Raw genomic sequence first — 18,562 nt, forward strand, 5'->3', positions numbered from 1 at the left:
CTTCATTATGAGACAATGTAACTGCCCAACAGGTTCACCTTGTCCACTGCCTAGACAAAGTCCATTTATCAAGACAGGGGAATTGCAATAGAGAAAGAGAATAATTCATGCAGAGCTGACTGTGCGGGAGACCAGAGTTTTATTATTACTCAAATCAGTCTCTCCAAAGACTCAGGGATTGGGGTTTTTAAGGATAATTTGGTGGGTAGGGGCCAGTGAATTGGGAGTGCTGATTGGCTGGGTTAGAGATAAAATTATAGGGAGTTGAAGTTGTCCTCCTACACTGAGTCAGTTCCTGAGTGGGGACCACAAGATCAGATGAGTCAGTTTGTCAATCTGGGTGGTGCTAGCTGATCCATCAAGTGCAGGGCCTGCAAAAATATCTCAAGCACTGATCTTAGGTTTTGTAATAGTGATGTTATCCCACGGAGCAATTCGGGGAGGGTCAGAATCTTGTAGCCCCTCACTGCCTAACTCCTAAACCACAATTTTGAATCTTGTTGCTAATTCATTAGTCCTATAAAGGCAGTCTAGTCCCCAGGCAGGAAGGGGTTTTTTTTGGGGAAAAGGCTGTTACTATCTTTGTTTTAAAGTTAAACTATAAACTAAGTTCCTCCCAAAGTTAGTTTGGCCTATGACAGGAATGAATAAGGACGACTTGGAGGTTGGAAGCAAGATGGAATGGGTTATGTCAGCAATGGCGGTTTCAACCCCTACTCCTGAGTCCTGAAGGGCAAACTGAGCTTCCCCACCTGGGCTAGGTGGAAGGCATTCCTGGTAACAGGGACTGGATGAGCACAAACTTAGTGGCTTGAAACAGCAAACAGATGTAGTGGGGTGTAGGGAGTGAATATGTGGATTTGTGTTGCCAAGGTTCTGTCAGCTTTGTAGTATGGCACTGAAATATGAGGTGACTTTAGTCACAAGCATTGATTTCAAAAACAACTTAAAATCAAGTCAAAATAACATTAATGCTGGCAGAAAAGTCTTGCTTGACCACTCAGGAAATCTTCCCATGGAAATTCTTACTGCAGTCATTAGTTTTTTTTAAGATTTTTCAACTTTTTATTATGATCATCAAAGATATTGTCATTTACCAGTTTCACTTTTTAAAGAAAATTCATTTTTTTAATTCAAATTTTGATAGATTGAAATGGAATAGAAATTCAAATTTTAAAAAGTAAACTTATTTTGTAAATATACACAAAAATTAGTACAGATAAAGTTAAGGGTAGTTTTTTTAACTCGACCTTGTATTGAAGTTGGAATTGCCAGTTAAAATTTAGGACTCCAATTAAATTTGAATATTTATTCACTATTTGGGACATACTAAAAAAAGTGTGTATCTGAAATTCAAATTTTGGGGGGCATTGGCCTCTATTTTTATTTGCTAAATCTGTCAGCTCTAACGGGAATATAACTTAGTTGTATACCCCCCAAGCTTTATTTGCAGTTAGGCATTTGAAAATGTTGGTCATATAACACAAAGCAGAACTGAACATAAAAGCAATCAACCCATTTGCAACATGACTGAAAATTCCCTTAAGATTTCCTGGTACAACTTCTATTCAACGTAGTATTGGAAGTCCTAGCTAGAGCAATCAGACAAGAGAAATAAATAAAGGGCATCCAAATCCATAAAGAGGAAGTCAAACTGTTGCTGTTTGCTGATGATATGATTGTATACGTAGAAAACCCTAAAGCTCCTAGATCTGATAGATGACTTTAGTAAAGTTTCAAGATACAAAATTAATGTACACAAATCAGTAGCTCTGGTGTACACCAACAGTGAGCAAGCTGAGAATCAAATAAAAAATTCAACCCCTTTTACAACAGCTGCAACAAAATAAAATACTTAGGAATATAACTAACCAAGGAGATGAAAAACATCTACAAGGAAAACTACAAAACACTGCTGAAAGAAGTCATAGATGACACAAACAAATGGAAACACATTCCATACTCACAAATGAGTAGAATCAATATTGTGAAAATAATTATACTGCCAAAAGCAACCTACAAATTCAATGCAATTTCCATCAAAATACCACCATTATTCTTTACAGAACTAGAAAAAATATCCAAAAGTTCGTATAGAACAAAAAATGAACCCACATAGCCAAAGCAAGACTAAGCAAAAAGAACAAATCTGCATGCATCACATTACCTGATTTCAAACTATACTATAAGACCATAGTCACCAAAACAGGATGGTACTGGTATAAAAATAGGCACATAGACCAATGGAACAGAATAGCAAACCCATAACTAAAGCCACATACTTACAGCCAACTGATCTTTGACAATGCAAACAAAAACAGTGGAGAAAGGACACCCTATTCAACAAATGGTGCTGAGATAATTGGCAAGCCACATGTAGAAGAATGAAACTGGATCTTCACCTCTCACTTTATACAAAAATCAACTCAAGATGGATCAAAGACTTAAATCTAAGACCTGAAACCATAAAGATTCTAGAAGCTAACATGAGAAAAACCCTTCTAGACATTGGCTTAGGCAAAGACTTTATCAAGAACCCAAAAGCAAATGCAACAAAAATAAAGATAAATAGATGGGACTTAATTAAACTGAAAAGCTTCTGCACAGCATAAGAAACAACCAGCAGAGTAAACAGACAATCCACAGAGAGGGAGAAAATCTTCACAATCTTTACATTCAACAAAGGACTAATATCTGGAATTTACAAGGAACTCAAACGAATCAGCAAGAAAAAAAAAAACCAATTCTATCAAAAAGTGGGCTAAGGACATGAAAAAACAATTCTCAAAATAAGATATACAGATGACCAACAAACATATGAAAAAGTGCTCAACATCGCTAATGATCAGGGAAATGCAAATCAAAACCATAATGCAATACCACCTTATTCCTGTAAGAATGGCCATAATCAAAAGATCAAAAACTAATAGAAGTTGGCATGTATGTGGTAAAAAGAGAACACTTTTACACTGCTGATGGGAATGTGAACCAGTACAACGACTATGGAAAACAGTGTGGAGATTCCTTAAAGAACTAAAAGTAGAACTACTATTTGATCCAGCAATCCCACTACTGGGTATCTATCCAGAGGAAAAGAAGTCATTATATGAAAAAGATACTTGCACAGGCATGTTTATAGCAGCACAATTTGCAAATGCAAAAATATGAAACCAGCCCAAATGTCCATCAATCTATGAGTGGATAAAGAAATTGTGGTATACATATATACGCCATGGAATACTACTCAGCCATAAAAAGGATGAAATAATGGCATTTGAAGCAACCTGGGTGTAACTGGAGACCATTATTCTAAGTGAAGTAACTCAGGAATGGAAAACCAAACATCATATGTTCTCACTCGTAAGTGGAATCTAAGCTATGAGTATGCAAAGGCATAAGAATGATACAATGGATTTTGGAGACTCGGGGGAAAGAGTGGGAGGGGGATGAGGGATAAAAGACTACACATTTGGTACAGTGTACATTGCTCAGGTGATGAGCAATCCTGGGTATCCAGCGTGCTGACTCACACTGCAAATCTTGGACTGTCGGCCTCCATAATTATGGGAGCCAATTCCTTATGATAAATCCCTTTCCATCTATAGGCATCCTGCTGGTTCTGTTTCTCTGAAGAACCCTGACTAATGTGCCTGTGGAACTAAAATTGTATTCTACGCGAAACTTGCTTCATGAGTCTCCACTGCAACCTGAAAATACATGTTCCAAGTTCTGCCTCAGTCTCTAGGAATATTCACTGCCTGGACTTTTAGCTGAGATTACAAACATCCTATTTATTCTTCCTAGCTCTATTGGTGAAGTGGTCACTTACAGTTCACTTTTCAATCAGCAATTTTGTTCTTCTGCACTTCACTTTAAAATAGACGTTGTCTTTGGCTTCCAAAATAATATTCTATTAAAATAGCCACTGATTGGAAGGGTCTTAGTGTGTATATCATGGTCTCTGCAAAGAGAACCTCAAGTTCGAGAGACGTGAGTCCCAGTGAAAAGCACACCTGTGATATATAAAATGCACAAAAGACAGTGGTTGTTCCCGTAGCCACACTGAGGCAACGTCCTTGTGTTCTGGTCTCATCTCTAAAATATCACATATCATGTCGGGTCACCTCCTCTGGGCCTCCCCTTGGGATAGACATTTTCCCCACCAATCAGACCCAATAGCTGCTTCCCCATGACTCCCTTTGCACTGTACACACATGCCTCTGGTGTGTATGTCCCATATTGGGATTTCATTATTTGTTTGCATGTTTACTTTTTGTGGAAAGAGTCTGGAATTTCCACTTCTCTGCAACTCCAGCATGTCACACCATTCCTGGTGTCCAAAACACATTCTATAAGGGTTTACTTTGTACTTATCTTACCTGACACTTCCATTTTCTTTTAATCAAGGTGTGTCTGAGTCATCACTGTGTCCTCTCTGCATATGGTATTGGGCAGCACCTTCACCCCAGGCCCACTGCTAAGCACTTCAATGGAACAAGCCTGTGACCAGCAACGGGAGAAAAGAGTCTTTAATCACTGTCATTCATATTCTCATTTTTCTCCAATTTCACCTGGGTCTGGGCAGTTCTCACAGGTGTGTTTATTCTGTCCATAGGCTTTGACGCTTAAATTTTTATGCGAGTAATAATCCAATAGTCAGACACTAGATAAATTCTTCTCTGTTTCTTTTTGCTAGTGATATATCTCACTGCTCAGGCCATAGGTGGTATTGCCAGCTTCAGCCACCATAAGCGTTCAATATCAGCCAAAGTATAGTGTTCAGAGCTGGCAGTGCAACACAGCTTCTGCAGGTGATACTTGATAGGCAAAATTCCTTTCCTAAATGCACCCTACTGGCTTCAGATATTTTACCGCAAATAATCATAATATTGAACTTAAAGCTTCTGCAAGTTCACAGTGAAAAATCTGATCAGATTACATATATGCTCAAATTTATTGTTCTCTTAAAGTTGGAAGCAATAAATATATAATAAAAATGAAAATATATTTTAATATTATTTTCCCTGATGTCATTTCTCTACAGAATATCCTTAACTTTTACTTACAGATAGGTTGATAAACAGTGGAAATAAAAAGTCTACAGCTACAAAAACCTCTTTTAAACTGAATTTATATTAAATACTTAGGATAGTTCTATTCAGCCCTACTGGCTGAAAACCAACATTCCTAACCATTTGTTTGTCCAAACAGTGGTCCTATGTACCCAGATGACCAGTCTGATGGTGATGCTATGTGCTGATGATGAAGCAGAATTGATGCTGGGGGAGGGGGCTCAGGTTAAAGTTTGCTTCTCTCTTCCCTCCAACCCAACTTCCCTCCATCAGGCAAGCCTCTGGAAAGCTTGCTTTGAAGTGTATCTTTTTCATTTCTCTCCCCAGCTGGAGGCTTGTGGACCATGGTCTCACTGTTTCAAATTCACTGTGGTTTGTAAATAGAAATATTTCATCCTAGCAGGGTAACTGAAAACAGAGGTTTCTATAAGTGCCCAGGCCCACCACCCATGGAGGCCACAGGGTAAAATTACAACAGGACCCATCTCTCTGGTTGTCCCAATCGGCCAGAGAATTTGCCTCTGCATTTAGGGTCTTGATTTTTCCAGGAAGGTCATGAAAATTGGTCCTCATCTTCCTCCACCCTGAATGTGAAAGTAGAGTAGGAAGTCGCATTGAGCTTATCCTCCACCCAGGCTCCAGTTTAGTATCAGACTGACAATCCTGTAACTTTGGAGAGAACATGTTTGTGAAAAGTATAATCAAGGAAGGCTCAGCTGAACCATGTGCATCATTTTGATCATTTCTTCATAAATAGATAACTGACATAAGTAAGACCTAGAAGTTTATGGGGTTTTATTGACTATAAACCTAACTGTTTCTTTAAAAGTGTTATACAATAGGAACACAAAATTGGGAGAAGCTCCTTAATGACCTCTTACTATCTTTCAAGCATCATCAACAAGAAGTTTGGCACAAAGTTTCTGTTTGAGGAAAAAATTGTCATTAGTTTCACTTGAATCGTTACTATCACTCAATAATGAATGAGAGTCATTATCATCCAATAGCTCTTGTCTCTGTAGCTGGGCTTGGTTAATGAGTCGCTCCAGCATTTGGGATGAGGGCTGTGTTGGGATGGACGAGGATGACAGGGAAGGTCCATTCCCACAGTTGCCCACATTGCAGGCATGGCCTGATGGACAGGCAGTTAAGTTCATCAAGATGAGTAAAATAAAAGCAGAAATCAGATAGATGGGTTCTCTGTTCCACAAATCACTCTATTTTTGAACCCATTTCCCATAGAGTGGCCAAGATGGTTTCCCAAAACAAAGATCCCTTCATTCACCTCTGGAAATATCCAGGGTCTCCAAATAACATGAACTTGAGTCCTAGAATGCAAGTTCTGTCCAGCTCAGAGCACCACAGCTTGTGGGAAGCTGCCTTACCATCTATCCAGCATTCTACCTCCTCTTGCTAATTATCAAGATTTTTAAATTATTTCTTGTATTTTTACTGCATTGCCTGTCTATCTCCCTGAGTGGACTGTTGGCTCTCTTTGGACAAAGCAAGCTAACTAGTCTTCAGAATCCCAGGACACCGGTATGGAGCTCGCCAGTGGACTCTCAGAACCTGTAAGACAAGTGCACAAGTTAGCTGAACTTGGCTTTCCATTCGCAGGTCAGTAGGGTAGATGGTGATGTATAATAATGTTTTGTGATCCTAAATCTTCCAAAATGGTGTCACTTATAACAAGTGACTCATTTCGCAGTGAAGTTGCTGACCCCTCAGAGTGAGAAGCATGTGTATGGTGGACTGTGGCGATTAGATGACACCTGCTGTGGCCAGGCACCCCCAAGACCTAACTAGAAAGTGAAGCCAACAGGAGACTGAGGTCATGGTCATGGACACTCCTGCAGAGGCCATAAAAACAGCAAAGGAACTGACCTTGGTGGGATGCTTGCAGAAGCTCTGCCCATGAGAACTCAGGCCCCTTTTCCATCAGGCGGCGGCCAACGGAAGCTTTGCTGGGAGAAGGGCACCCCCTGCCTAAGAGTTAGCATAACCAGGCTGATGGCACCTGGCACACTAGATGGGGACTTGGTTCATCTTTGGAAGGTCCAGGGGCTGTGGGAAAGGTGGAACAGCCCAGGATAATCTCAAAGTCCCTCTTCCTCTCCCCAAGCAATTCCTCTGTAAAGAGGAGGCTTGGTATCTCCCAGACAGACGTCAAGATCAGTGGAGGAGTCTCAGCCCTGTCCTCTCCCTCTTGCATCCCTGCACAGCCTGTCTCTGGACAAGCTTCTGCCCTGTCGCTGCCTCCGTTCATGCCCCTCTGCAGCCAAGGTTGGAGAATCCTCATCCCTGCTTAACTCTTTCAGCTGCTCGCTATTGCCTTCTAACCCCAAATCACTGGCACATCCCACAGGGCTCTGAGACTTCAGGCCTCTGCCTCCTCTCAGGCCACACTCACCCCTCAGCCCACAAATTTGAGCCATGCAGAGCCTTCCTCTTCCTGCTTATTTTGCCTGCATCCTCCCCACTGAAGCTTCCTCCCAGCCCCACTCAGCTCACGCAGCAGCATAGCTCCTCCAGGAAGCTCTCTCTGAGTTTGGCCTGATCTTCATTTTCACAACCCCTACTTCCTGGGATAGCGGTCAGCACACTCCTAGTTACTCTTTATGATGGGGAACATGTTGAGATTTTTCCTCATAGGGTCCCCTTGAAATAGCACCAGGGGCAAATCCAGCCTGGTGCCTGCTTTTGTATTGCTCTGAGCTAAGAGTGGCTTTTATATTTGTAAATGGTTGTATGAAATTAAAATAAAATCCTAAGCCCCCTGACTGACTGAACAGACCAGTCTTAGCCAAGTACAGTCCAGAAACCTTTAAAAACTAAATTTCAGGGCCATCAAAGGAGGGAGGTTGGTCTTGTCTCATTACACTCCCTTTCCTAGTTAACCATTGCCAGACCTTTTTTCTTCCCTCTAAGAGTTAAACAGAAACCCGCCCTGGAAAACAAAGAACAGAAGACTCCTCCACTGACCAATACCTGACACTGCAGCCAGACTCCTTGGACTTTTTGTGGGTTTGATATTGACAGCTGACCAGTTTCCTTCCTATTAAATGATCCTGACCACAGGCAGCTTCTGCCGGTTTACAGAGGGTGTGCACTAAGCACCCCTACGTCTAAAGTTTCACCTTTGGAGGTATACAGCCTAGGTTTACAGCATTTTAATGTTAAGTCTCCACCCCAAAGTAAACACTAGACATATGTAACACGTATGTTTGCTTACCACACATGCACATGATCCACCCACAAAATATTCTAGTTCTAGTTCCTTCTATTTTAAGAATCAAGTAGCAAAAGAACTGTTGATGAACTGTCATCTTCCCCCGTGCCCCCATTCCCTTAACATAAAAGGGTCTAAAATCTGTGCTGACTTAAGATGATACTTTAGAATGCCAGTTCTCAGTTTTGCTGGCTCTCTGAATAAACCTGCTTTTCCCCCCACCAACTCTCCTCTCTCCTGTTTGGTTTTTGAGCAATGAGCAGCCAAACCTGGGTTTGGTTACCCTATAACCTGTTAAATACGTATGTTTAGCCAATCCATGTAGCATGAAACTCCTGTTCCACCCTTCCTCCCTCGAAGTGCCTTTCTGTCTCAGCTGGAGGCCCTGATTCCCAGCCTGCAGGTCACCACGCTTCTGAGAAATAAAGTGCTCCTTGTGAAATTTATAGATCTTGTGATTTTTAAGCTGACAGTTGTAACAAAACAACACACACACACACTCACACACACAAAAAACAAAAACAAAGAAGAATATGTGGGAGAGATAATGTGTGGTTTGAAAAGCCTAGAATATTTACTCTCTGGCCCTTTACAGAAAGTTCGCTGACCCCTGACCTAGAACGATGCCTTGGCACACAGTAGGTGCTCAACTAGTATTTGATGAACAAGTGATTATCTGTAGCTGAAGGCATGCTGGAGGCTGTGCTGTCTGTAAGGACGTGCTCTTTGGGCCTCATTAGCAAACTGGCACAGATTAAACTTTAGATTCTGGGAGTGACAGTTGGAAGCATCAGAAAATTGTTCTTGACCCAGGTTGAGTGTATTTATGGGGAGGGGGTGGAAGAAAGATATCTTTCTGGTGTATTTGATAAGGAATCCAGGGAATTTCACCCTAACATATGGCATCCTGGTATGCTGATTATTTTAAATTAAAGACCCCTGAAGGTCAGAAGATGCTGAAATTGGTGTACTCAGATATGGGCTTACCTACCTTAAGAAAATAGAACACAATCACCTTCCATCCCCTCCTGAAATCTCATCATCTATTGAAGAAAAGAAGAGTGAGAAGGAAGGAATATAACCATGCCTTGATGGACTTTTTCACAAGATAATATCTGCCTCCTGGGCTCAAATTCCAAAAAGAATTATTTACAAGATGATTTCTGTCTCTCAGGTCCATTCATTCACCTAATAATTATTTACTACCCCTCCAAAGAATTGCCTGCAGTCCCTGTCTCCTCCCTCCCCTATAGAGAAGGCATATTCCCACATCTACCTGGTTGGGTGGTTGGGTTGTTGGGTTATCAACACAGTAATCAAATTGTTTGCCTTTTTTTCTGCTAATCTGTCTACTGTCAATTCATTTCACCAGACTTAGACTTGAAGCTTTAGAGAGAAAATTTGAACCTCCCTGTATTTGCATCAGAAACTGCCAGAGACATTTTTAAGTACAGTCACGTGTACCTTAATGATTGAAACACATTCTGAGAGCCATGTCATTGGACAATTTCCTTATTAGGTGAACATCATAGAGTGTATTTACACTAACCTAGAAGGCATAGCCTACTACACACCCAGGCCATATGGTGTAACCTATTGCTCCTAGGCTACAAACCTTTATGGCATATTATTGTAACCACCCAAGCAGTTCATCTTGCCTGCTGGCTAGACAGAGCTGATTCATCAAGACAGGGGAATTGCAATAGAGAAAGAGTAATTCATGCAGAGCTGGCTGTGCAGAAGACTGGAGTTTTATTGTTACTCAAATCAGTCTCCCTGAGGATGCGAGGAGCAGAGTTTTTAAGAATAACTTGGTAGGTTGGGGGAAGCTAGTGAGCCAGGAGTACTGATTGGTCAGAGATGAAATCATAGGGAGTCAAAGCTGTCTTCTTGTTCTGAGTCAGTTCCTGGGTGGGGACCACAAGATCAGATGAGCCAGTTTATCCATCTGGGTGGTGCCAGTTGATCCATCAAGTGCAGGGTCTGCAAAACATCTCAAGCACTGATGTTAGGAACAGTTTAGGGAGGGTCAGAATCTTGTAGCCTCCAGCTGCATGACTCCTAAACCATAATTTCTAATCTTGTGGCTAAACTTCGTCCTACAAAGGCAATCTAGTCCCCAGGCAAAAAGGAGGTCTGCTTTGGAAAACGGCTGTTACCGTTCTTGTTTAAACTATAAACTAATTTTCTCCCGAAGTTAGTTCAGTCTATGCCCAGGAATGAACAAGGACAGCTTGGAGGTTAGAAGCAAGATGGAGTCAGTTAAGTTAGATCTCTTTCACTGTCTCAGTCATAATTTTGCAAAGGTGGTTTCACTATTGTACTAAATACTGAAGACAGTTGTAACACAATGGTAAGTATTTGTGTATCTGAACATATCTAGGCATAGAAAATGTACAGTAAAAATACAGTAGAAAAGATTTTTTGTTTTGTTTGTTTTTGAGATGGAGTTTCACTTTTGTTCCCCAGGCTGGAGTGCAGTGGTGTGATCTCAGCTCACTGCAACCACCACTTCCTGGGTTCAAGAAATTCTCCTGCCTCTGCCTCCTGAGTAGCTGGGATTACAAGCACCTGCCATCACCCCCAGCTAATTTTTTGTATTTTTAATAGAGATTTGGTTTCACCATGTTGGCCAGGCTGGTCTCAAACTCCTGACCTCAGGTGATCCACCTGCCTTGGTCTCCCAAAGTGCTGGGACTATAGGCATGGAAAAGATTTTTTTTTTTTAAGACATCTGTTGATATGATTAGGCTCTGTGTCCCCACCCAAATCTCATCTTGAATTGTGATCCCCATAATCTCCATAATCCCCATGTGTCAAAGGAGAGACCAGGTGGAGGTAATTGAATCATGGGGTGCTTTCCCCCATGCTGTTCTCATGATAGTGAATGAGTTCTCACAAGATCTGATGGTTTTATAAGGGGATCTTCCCCTTTCACTCAGCACTTCTCCTTCCTGCTGCCTTGTGAAGAAGGTGCCTTGCTTCTCCTTCTCCTTCCGCCATGACTGTAAGTTTCCTGAGGCCTCCCCAGCCAGGCTGAACTGTGAGTCAACTAAACCTCTTTCCTTTATAAATTATCCAGTTTCAGGCAGTTCTTTACAGCAGTATGAAAACGGACTAATACTTCTGATAGGACACTTACAATGAATGAATGGAGTTTGCAGAACTGGAAGTTGCTCTGGGTGAGTTAGTGAGTGGCAAGTGAATGTGAAAACCTAGAACATTACTGTACACTACCAAAGATTTTATAAACACTGTACTCTTAGGCTACACTGAATTTATGTAAAAATATTTTTCTTTCTTCAATAATGAAGTAACCTTAACTTACTGTAACTCTTTGGCTTTATACACTTACAAATTTTTTAACTTTTTGACTCTTTTGTAATAACAGCTTAAACACACATTATATAACTGTACAAAAATATTTTATTTCATTATATTCTTATTCTATCAGCTTTTATCTATCAAAAAAATTTTATAATAACTTTTTAGAAGTTTTGGAGAAAGCAAAGACACAAACACAAATGGTAGCCAAGGCCTACACAAGGTCAGCATCAACAGTATCACTGTCTTCCACTCCACCTTGTCCTACTAGAAAGTCGTCAAGGACAATACAATGCTTGGAGCTGTCACCTCCTATGACAACAATGCCTTTTTCTGGAAGACCTCCTTCAAGTCGTACCTAAGCCTGTTTTACAGTTAACTTTTATTTATTGTTATTATTTTTTTTGAAACAGAGTCTTGCTCTGTCACCCAGGCTGGAGTGCAATGGTGTGATCTCAGCTCCCTTCAACCTCTGCCTCCCAGGTTCAAGCAATTCTCCTGCCCCAGCCTGCTGAGATTACAGGAGGGATTACAGGCGGGATTACAGGCATGGGATTACAGGTGTGCACCACCACACCCAGCGAATTTTGTGTTTTCAGTAGAGATGGGGTTTCACCATGTTGGTCAGGCTGGTCTTGAACTCCTGACTTCAAGCAATCCATCCACCTCACCCTCCCAAAGTGCTGAGATTACAGGCATGAGCCGTCACACCTGGCTTAACTTAATTTTTAATAAGTAGGAGTATGCTCTAAAATAACTATAGAAAGTATGGCATAGTAAATAATAAACCAGTAACATAATCATATATCATTATCAAGTATTATGAATTGTACATAATTGTGCTATGCTTTTACAGAACTGGCAGTGCAGGTTTGTTTACACCAGCATCGCCACAAACATGTGAGTAGCACTGAGCTACAACATTATGACAGCTATATCACTAGGCCATAGGAATTTTTCATTGTGATCTTATGGGACCACTGTCATGTATACAATCTGTCATGAACGGAGACATTATTGTACAGTGCAGGACTGTACAAGTTGTGATGGAGAATTGCATTTTCTCCTCTCCAGCAAGCTCCCAGTATACAGCCATATTTTTAAAGGAATGAAGAGAAAAAAAGGGGGAAAGTCTAGGGTATAATTAAACCCAGTAATAACAGGCATCTTTTATGAACTACCACTACATATCCTGTTATCCTGTAATAAACATTTTTATGATTTCATACTTGATATGGTTTGGCTGTGTCCCCACCCAAATCTTTTCTTGCATTGTAACTCCCACAATTCCCACATGTCATGGGAGGAACCCGGTGGGAGTTGATTGAATAATGGGGGCAGATCTTTCCTGCACTGTTCTCATGATAGTGAATGAGTCTCATGAGATCCGATGGTTTTAAAAACAGAAGTTTCCCTGCACAAGCACTCTCTTTGCCTGCCGCCATCCATGTAAGACTTGACTTGCTCCTCCTTGCCTTCTGCCATGATTGTGAGATCCCCAGCCATGTGGAACTGTAAGCCCATTAAACCCTTTTTCCTGTATAAATTAGCCAGTCTTGTGTACATCTTTATCAGCAGCGTGAAAACAGACTAATACAATGCTGTTTTTCTAATATATGTGTGACCAACTTTAGAGTTAATATTAGCCTTTTCTTGAAAGATTATATTCTTTAAAAATAAAAAAGCCTCCATAATGAAATACTTTGTCATTTCAGGGAGCCATTTCTTCTGTATATTGAGTGTCCAGGAAGACAGAAGAGGATCTCTAATGATAAAGAACACAGAACAGACCAAGTTTATTCTTGCTTAAGCCCATTGCTTCAACCTGATTAGTCAGATAAACAGACTTCGAGTTCAGCCCACAGAGCAATAAATATTCTGTTTCCTTGTCTACTTTCTCTTACAGAGAAAGATAATTCTCAGCAAAGCTCACTAATAAACAAAATAAATGTAGGTCCTTGAGATTGTTTTCCAAACCTTTTGCCTGTCTTTATGACCTATAGTTTTGTTCAAATAAAAAAACTGAACAAGAATGTAAGAGTATTCCAGGTAGTGGGGACCTACAAAGCCTTAAAGGCAATGGAGAAGTTGGCATGTTTCAGGGAAAGGACAGCAGATCAGTATGGCCGGTGCCCAGCATGGAAAGGGGCACCAGATGTGGCCGGGAAGCTAAGCAGGTCCAAGTCCTGTAGGGAGTTAGGACTTGCTTCTCAGGACAAATCCACAGACCAGATGCTTCTGGTGCCAAGAGGGGCTGGCCCAGTGGGGAAGGGATTACTTGGAAATGATTGTACCCACTTGCTTTTGAAAACAATCATGGTGGAGTGAAGAGGTATGAGCATTGGCTTCATACACTGGCTCTGTATTTACCATCAGGATGACTTTGGGAAAATTGTTTAATTTGTGAGATTCCCGGGTTTCTCTTTCTGCTGTGGTAAAAGGCACACAACTTCATAGGGCTTCTGTGAAGACTGAAGGATAAACTACTTACAAATTTCCTGGAAAATGCCCTGCAGTTGGTAGGACATTTTTTATTTATTTAATTTTTTATTCTGCAGCATCTCTCTCTAAACATCCTTTCATTTTTAGTGATCATAGCTAATATCCTATGTCAAAGACTTTATTCCCACTAGTCTATATGAATTATTTCATGTAACCCTCAAACCCTATAAACTAGGATTTATTGTTATCCTTGCTTTATAGAAGGGGAAACTGAGGCACAGAGAGGCTTGATTAAAGTGCCCACAATGACACAGCAACTAAGTAAAAATCTGGGATGTGAACCCAAATAGTCTGGCTCAAGTCCTCTCACAACCACAAAGCATATTTGCCTATTAGACAAGAATTATCCATCAGAGCCTCATAAACAACTGCTAAGGTGCATACATTATTTTCATCATGATTTTCCACATGGAGAAATTGAGGCTGAGAGTCCAAGTGGATTGTCCCTGATCAATTAGCCACAAAGAAACCAAACAAGGGCTCTGACCTAAGCCTGAAGATTTCAAATGGTGGGTCCTTCCCACCATACCTCATGGGAGTCCCACCCTCCTAAAAATGAACTAAAAGCAGGTTCTAATTTAATTACTAAAGGACACAGCTGTTCACAGGCCTCGTAAATCATTGTGTAATTGGAGGATATTCCAAGAGTATCACTCTCCCCTAACCTTAGTGCTTGTAACATACTAAGACAATTTGAATTAGGGCCTCTGACTGCAAGATCCTCACATAATCCAACACTTGCAAACCACAGGAGTTGTGATTTATACAAATTATTTCCACATGTCTCATTTATACATATACAGTTACACCTAATTTTGACACGTTATTTGATAATAACAATGGATATCCAAATCAATTTTGTTTTCAAAAGAAACAACATAGCAGTAAATCTTGCGTAAAAGCCAGAAAAGATAGAAGATAGATAAAGTATGTGTGTGTATACGTGTATATGTGTTTTCTAAACCTAGAAAGTGTGTTCTCTGCAAAGAGCAAAATATTAACTGTTCTATAATAGCTTCTATAAAGTGAGAAACTTAACCAGTATCTCAATAATGCCATATAAGTTATAGTTATGAAAAGTCATACATGGAACCCCTTTGGAGTAGAGTGTGTAGAGATTCCTCAAGCCCTACTGCTGTCTGCCTATCTTGTTGCTGCCATGTAACCTTACCCTTCTTCGTGCTGGTAGGCTGGGCTCCAGAGCATGGAGCCACACATCACCCTGGCTGGACAGGTATGAGAGACCCTCTGAAAGTCACTAACAAAGAGGAACATGATGATCTTAACCACGCTGGGAAGCCAAAATCACAGCTCTGCACTTTCCAGAAATGATTCATTCTCAAACCTCATCCTTGCAGCTTCCTGCTCATTTTAAAGTAACGCACAAGAAAACTGTGAGGAGCCTGAGCTATTTCACACTTGCTAAATTTCCCACCACTTTGATGCTGATAACAGAACATATTTGGGAAGTTTTGTTTTCATATCTCAAAATTTTATGCTGATTATTTACCATGTAAATGCAACTGAAAATACAATCATTCTTAACCACCAAATGTCATTTTGATTCAGTTATGCTGAGTCAGGACCTTTTACATACTCTGAAACAAATATTTCTTTTTTTTCCTATATGGATGCCCTCTATTTCTTACTCTTGCTTGATTGCCCTGACCATAACTTCCAATACAATGTTGACTAGGAGTGGTGAGAGAGGGCATCCTTGTCTTATGTTGGGTTTCAAGGGAAATGCTTCCAGCCTTTGCCCATTCAGTATGATGTCGGCTGTGGATTTGTCACAGATGGCTCCTATTATTTTGAGCAATGTTCCTTTAATACCTAGTTTGTTGAGAGTTTTTAACATGAATGTATGTTGAATTTTATCAGAAGCCTTTTCTGCATCTATTGAGGTAATCATGTGGTTTTAGTCTTTGGTTCTGTTTATGTAATGAATCACATTTATTGATTTGTGTATGTTGAACCAACCTTGCATCCTGGGGATGAAGCCTATTTAATTGTGGTAGGTAAGCTCTTCAGTGTGCTGCTGGATTTGGTTTGCCAGTGTTTTGTTGAGAATTTTTGCATCGATGTTCATCAAGGGTATGGCCTGAAGTTTTCTTTTTTTGTTGTATCTCTGTCATGTTTTGGTATCAGGATGGTGCTGGCCTTATAGGATAAGTTAAACTATCCCTTTTTGCAGATGACCTGATCCTATATCTACAAAATCCCATAGTCTCAGCACAAAAGCTTCTTAAGCTGATAAACAACTTCAGCCAAGTCTCAGCATACAAAATCAATGTGCAAAAATCACTAGCATTCCTACACAACAACAATCAAGCTGAGAACCTAATCAGGAATAAATTCCCATTCACAATTGCCACAGAAACAATAAAATCCCTAGGAACACAGCTCACTAGCAAGGTGAAAGATCTCTACAAGGAGAACTACAAACCACTGCTCAAAGAAATAAGAGATGACACAAACAAATGGACAAACATTCCATGCTCATGGATAGGAATAATCAATATTGTGAAAATGTCCATACTGCCCAAAGAAATTTGTAGATTCATTGCTATTCCTATTAAACTACCATTGACATTCTTCACAGAATTTGAGAAAACTATTTTAAAATTCATATGGAACCAAAAATGAGCCCAAATAGCCAAGACAATCCTAAGCAAAAAGAAGAAAGCTGGAGACACCATGCTACCCGACTGCAAACTCTACTACAGAGCTACAGTAGCCAAAACAGCATGGTACTGGTACCAGAAGAGACACATAGACCAATGGAACAGAATAGAGAACCCAGGAATAAGACTGCACACCTACAACTATCTGATAAACCTGACAAAAACAAGCAATGGGGAAAGGATTCCCTATTCAATAAATGGTGCTGGGATAAATGGCTAGCCATATGCAGAAGATTGAAACTGGACCCCCTCCTTACACCATATACAAGAATCAACTCAAGATGGACTAAAGACTTAAATGTAAAACCCAAAACTATAAAAACTCTGGAAGACAACCTAGACAATACCATTCAGAACATAGGCACAGGCAAATATTTCATGAGAAAGATTCCAAAAGCAATTCCAACAAAAGCAAAAATTGACAAATGGGATCTAATTAAACTAAAAAGAAGCTAAAGAAAAGAAATTATCAACAAGGTAAAGGGACAGCCTACTGATTGGGAGAAAATTTTATGCAAACAACTAGGTTTAATATCCAGCAGCTATAAGAAACTTAAACAAATTTACAAGAAAATAAATGCAACCCCATTAAAAGTGGGCAAAGGACCTGAACAGACACTTCTCAAAAGAAGACATACATGTGACCAACACTCATACGAAAAAAAGCTCAACATCACAGATCATTAGTGAAATGCAAATCAAAACAACAATGAGATACCATCTAACACCAGTCAGAATGGCTAATTTTAAAAAGTCAAAAAAGGTAACAGATGCTGGCAAGGTTGTAGAGAAAAAGGAACACTCATACACTGTTGGTGGGAGTGTAAATTAGTTCAGCCATTGTGGAAGACAGTGTGGCAATTCCTCAAAGACCTAAAGACAGAAATACCATTCCACCCAGCAATCTCATTACTGGGTATATACTCAGAGGAATATAAATCATTCTGTTATAAAGACAAATGCATGCATATGTTCACTGCAGCACTTTTCATAATAGCAAAGGCATGGAATCAACCTTAATGTCCATCAGTGATAGACTGGATTTTTAAAATGTGGTACATATACACCATGGAATACTATGCAGCCATAAAAAAGAGGTGAGATCATGTTCTTTGCAGGGACATGGAGGGAGCTGGGGGCTATTGTCCTTAGCAAACTAACACAGGAACAGAAAACCAAATATCACATGTTCTCACTTACAAGCGGGAGCTAAATGATGAAAACACATGGACACATAGAGATAAACAACACACACTGGGGCCCTTCAGAAGATGGAGGGTGGGAGGAGGTTGGAAGAAGAGAATTAGGAATAATAAATAATGGGTACTAAGCTTAATACTTGGGTAATAAAATAACTTGTACAAAAAAACCCCATGATACAAGTTTGCCTATGTTACAAACCTGTACATATACTCCTGAACTTAAAATAAAAGGTAAAAAGAAAATAGAGTCATAAAAAAAAACCCTTTTTTTTTTTTTTGAGAGAGAGAGTTTCACTCTGTCACCCAGGCTGGAGTACCAGCACTTTGGAAGTGCCGAGGTGGGTGGATCTCTTGAGCCCAGGAGTTCAAGACCAGCCTGAGCAACATAGTGAAATGCTGTGTCTACAAAAAAATAGCTCATCATGGTGGTCTGAGCCCTGGCAAGGCTGCAGTGAGCTATGATTGCACCACTGTACTCCAGCCTCTAGTAAAAATACAAAAAATTAGCTGGGTGTGGTGGCACACACCTGTAGTCCCAGCTACATGGGA

This window comes from Pongo pygmaeus, chromosome 8 (genome assembly GCF_028885625.2).
Source record: "Pongo pygmaeus isolate AG05252 chromosome 8, NHGRI_mPonPyg2-v2.0_pri, whole genome shotgun sequence".
Lineage (NCBI taxonomy): Eukaryota > Metazoa > Chordata > Mammalia > Primates > Hominidae > Pongo > Pongo pygmaeus.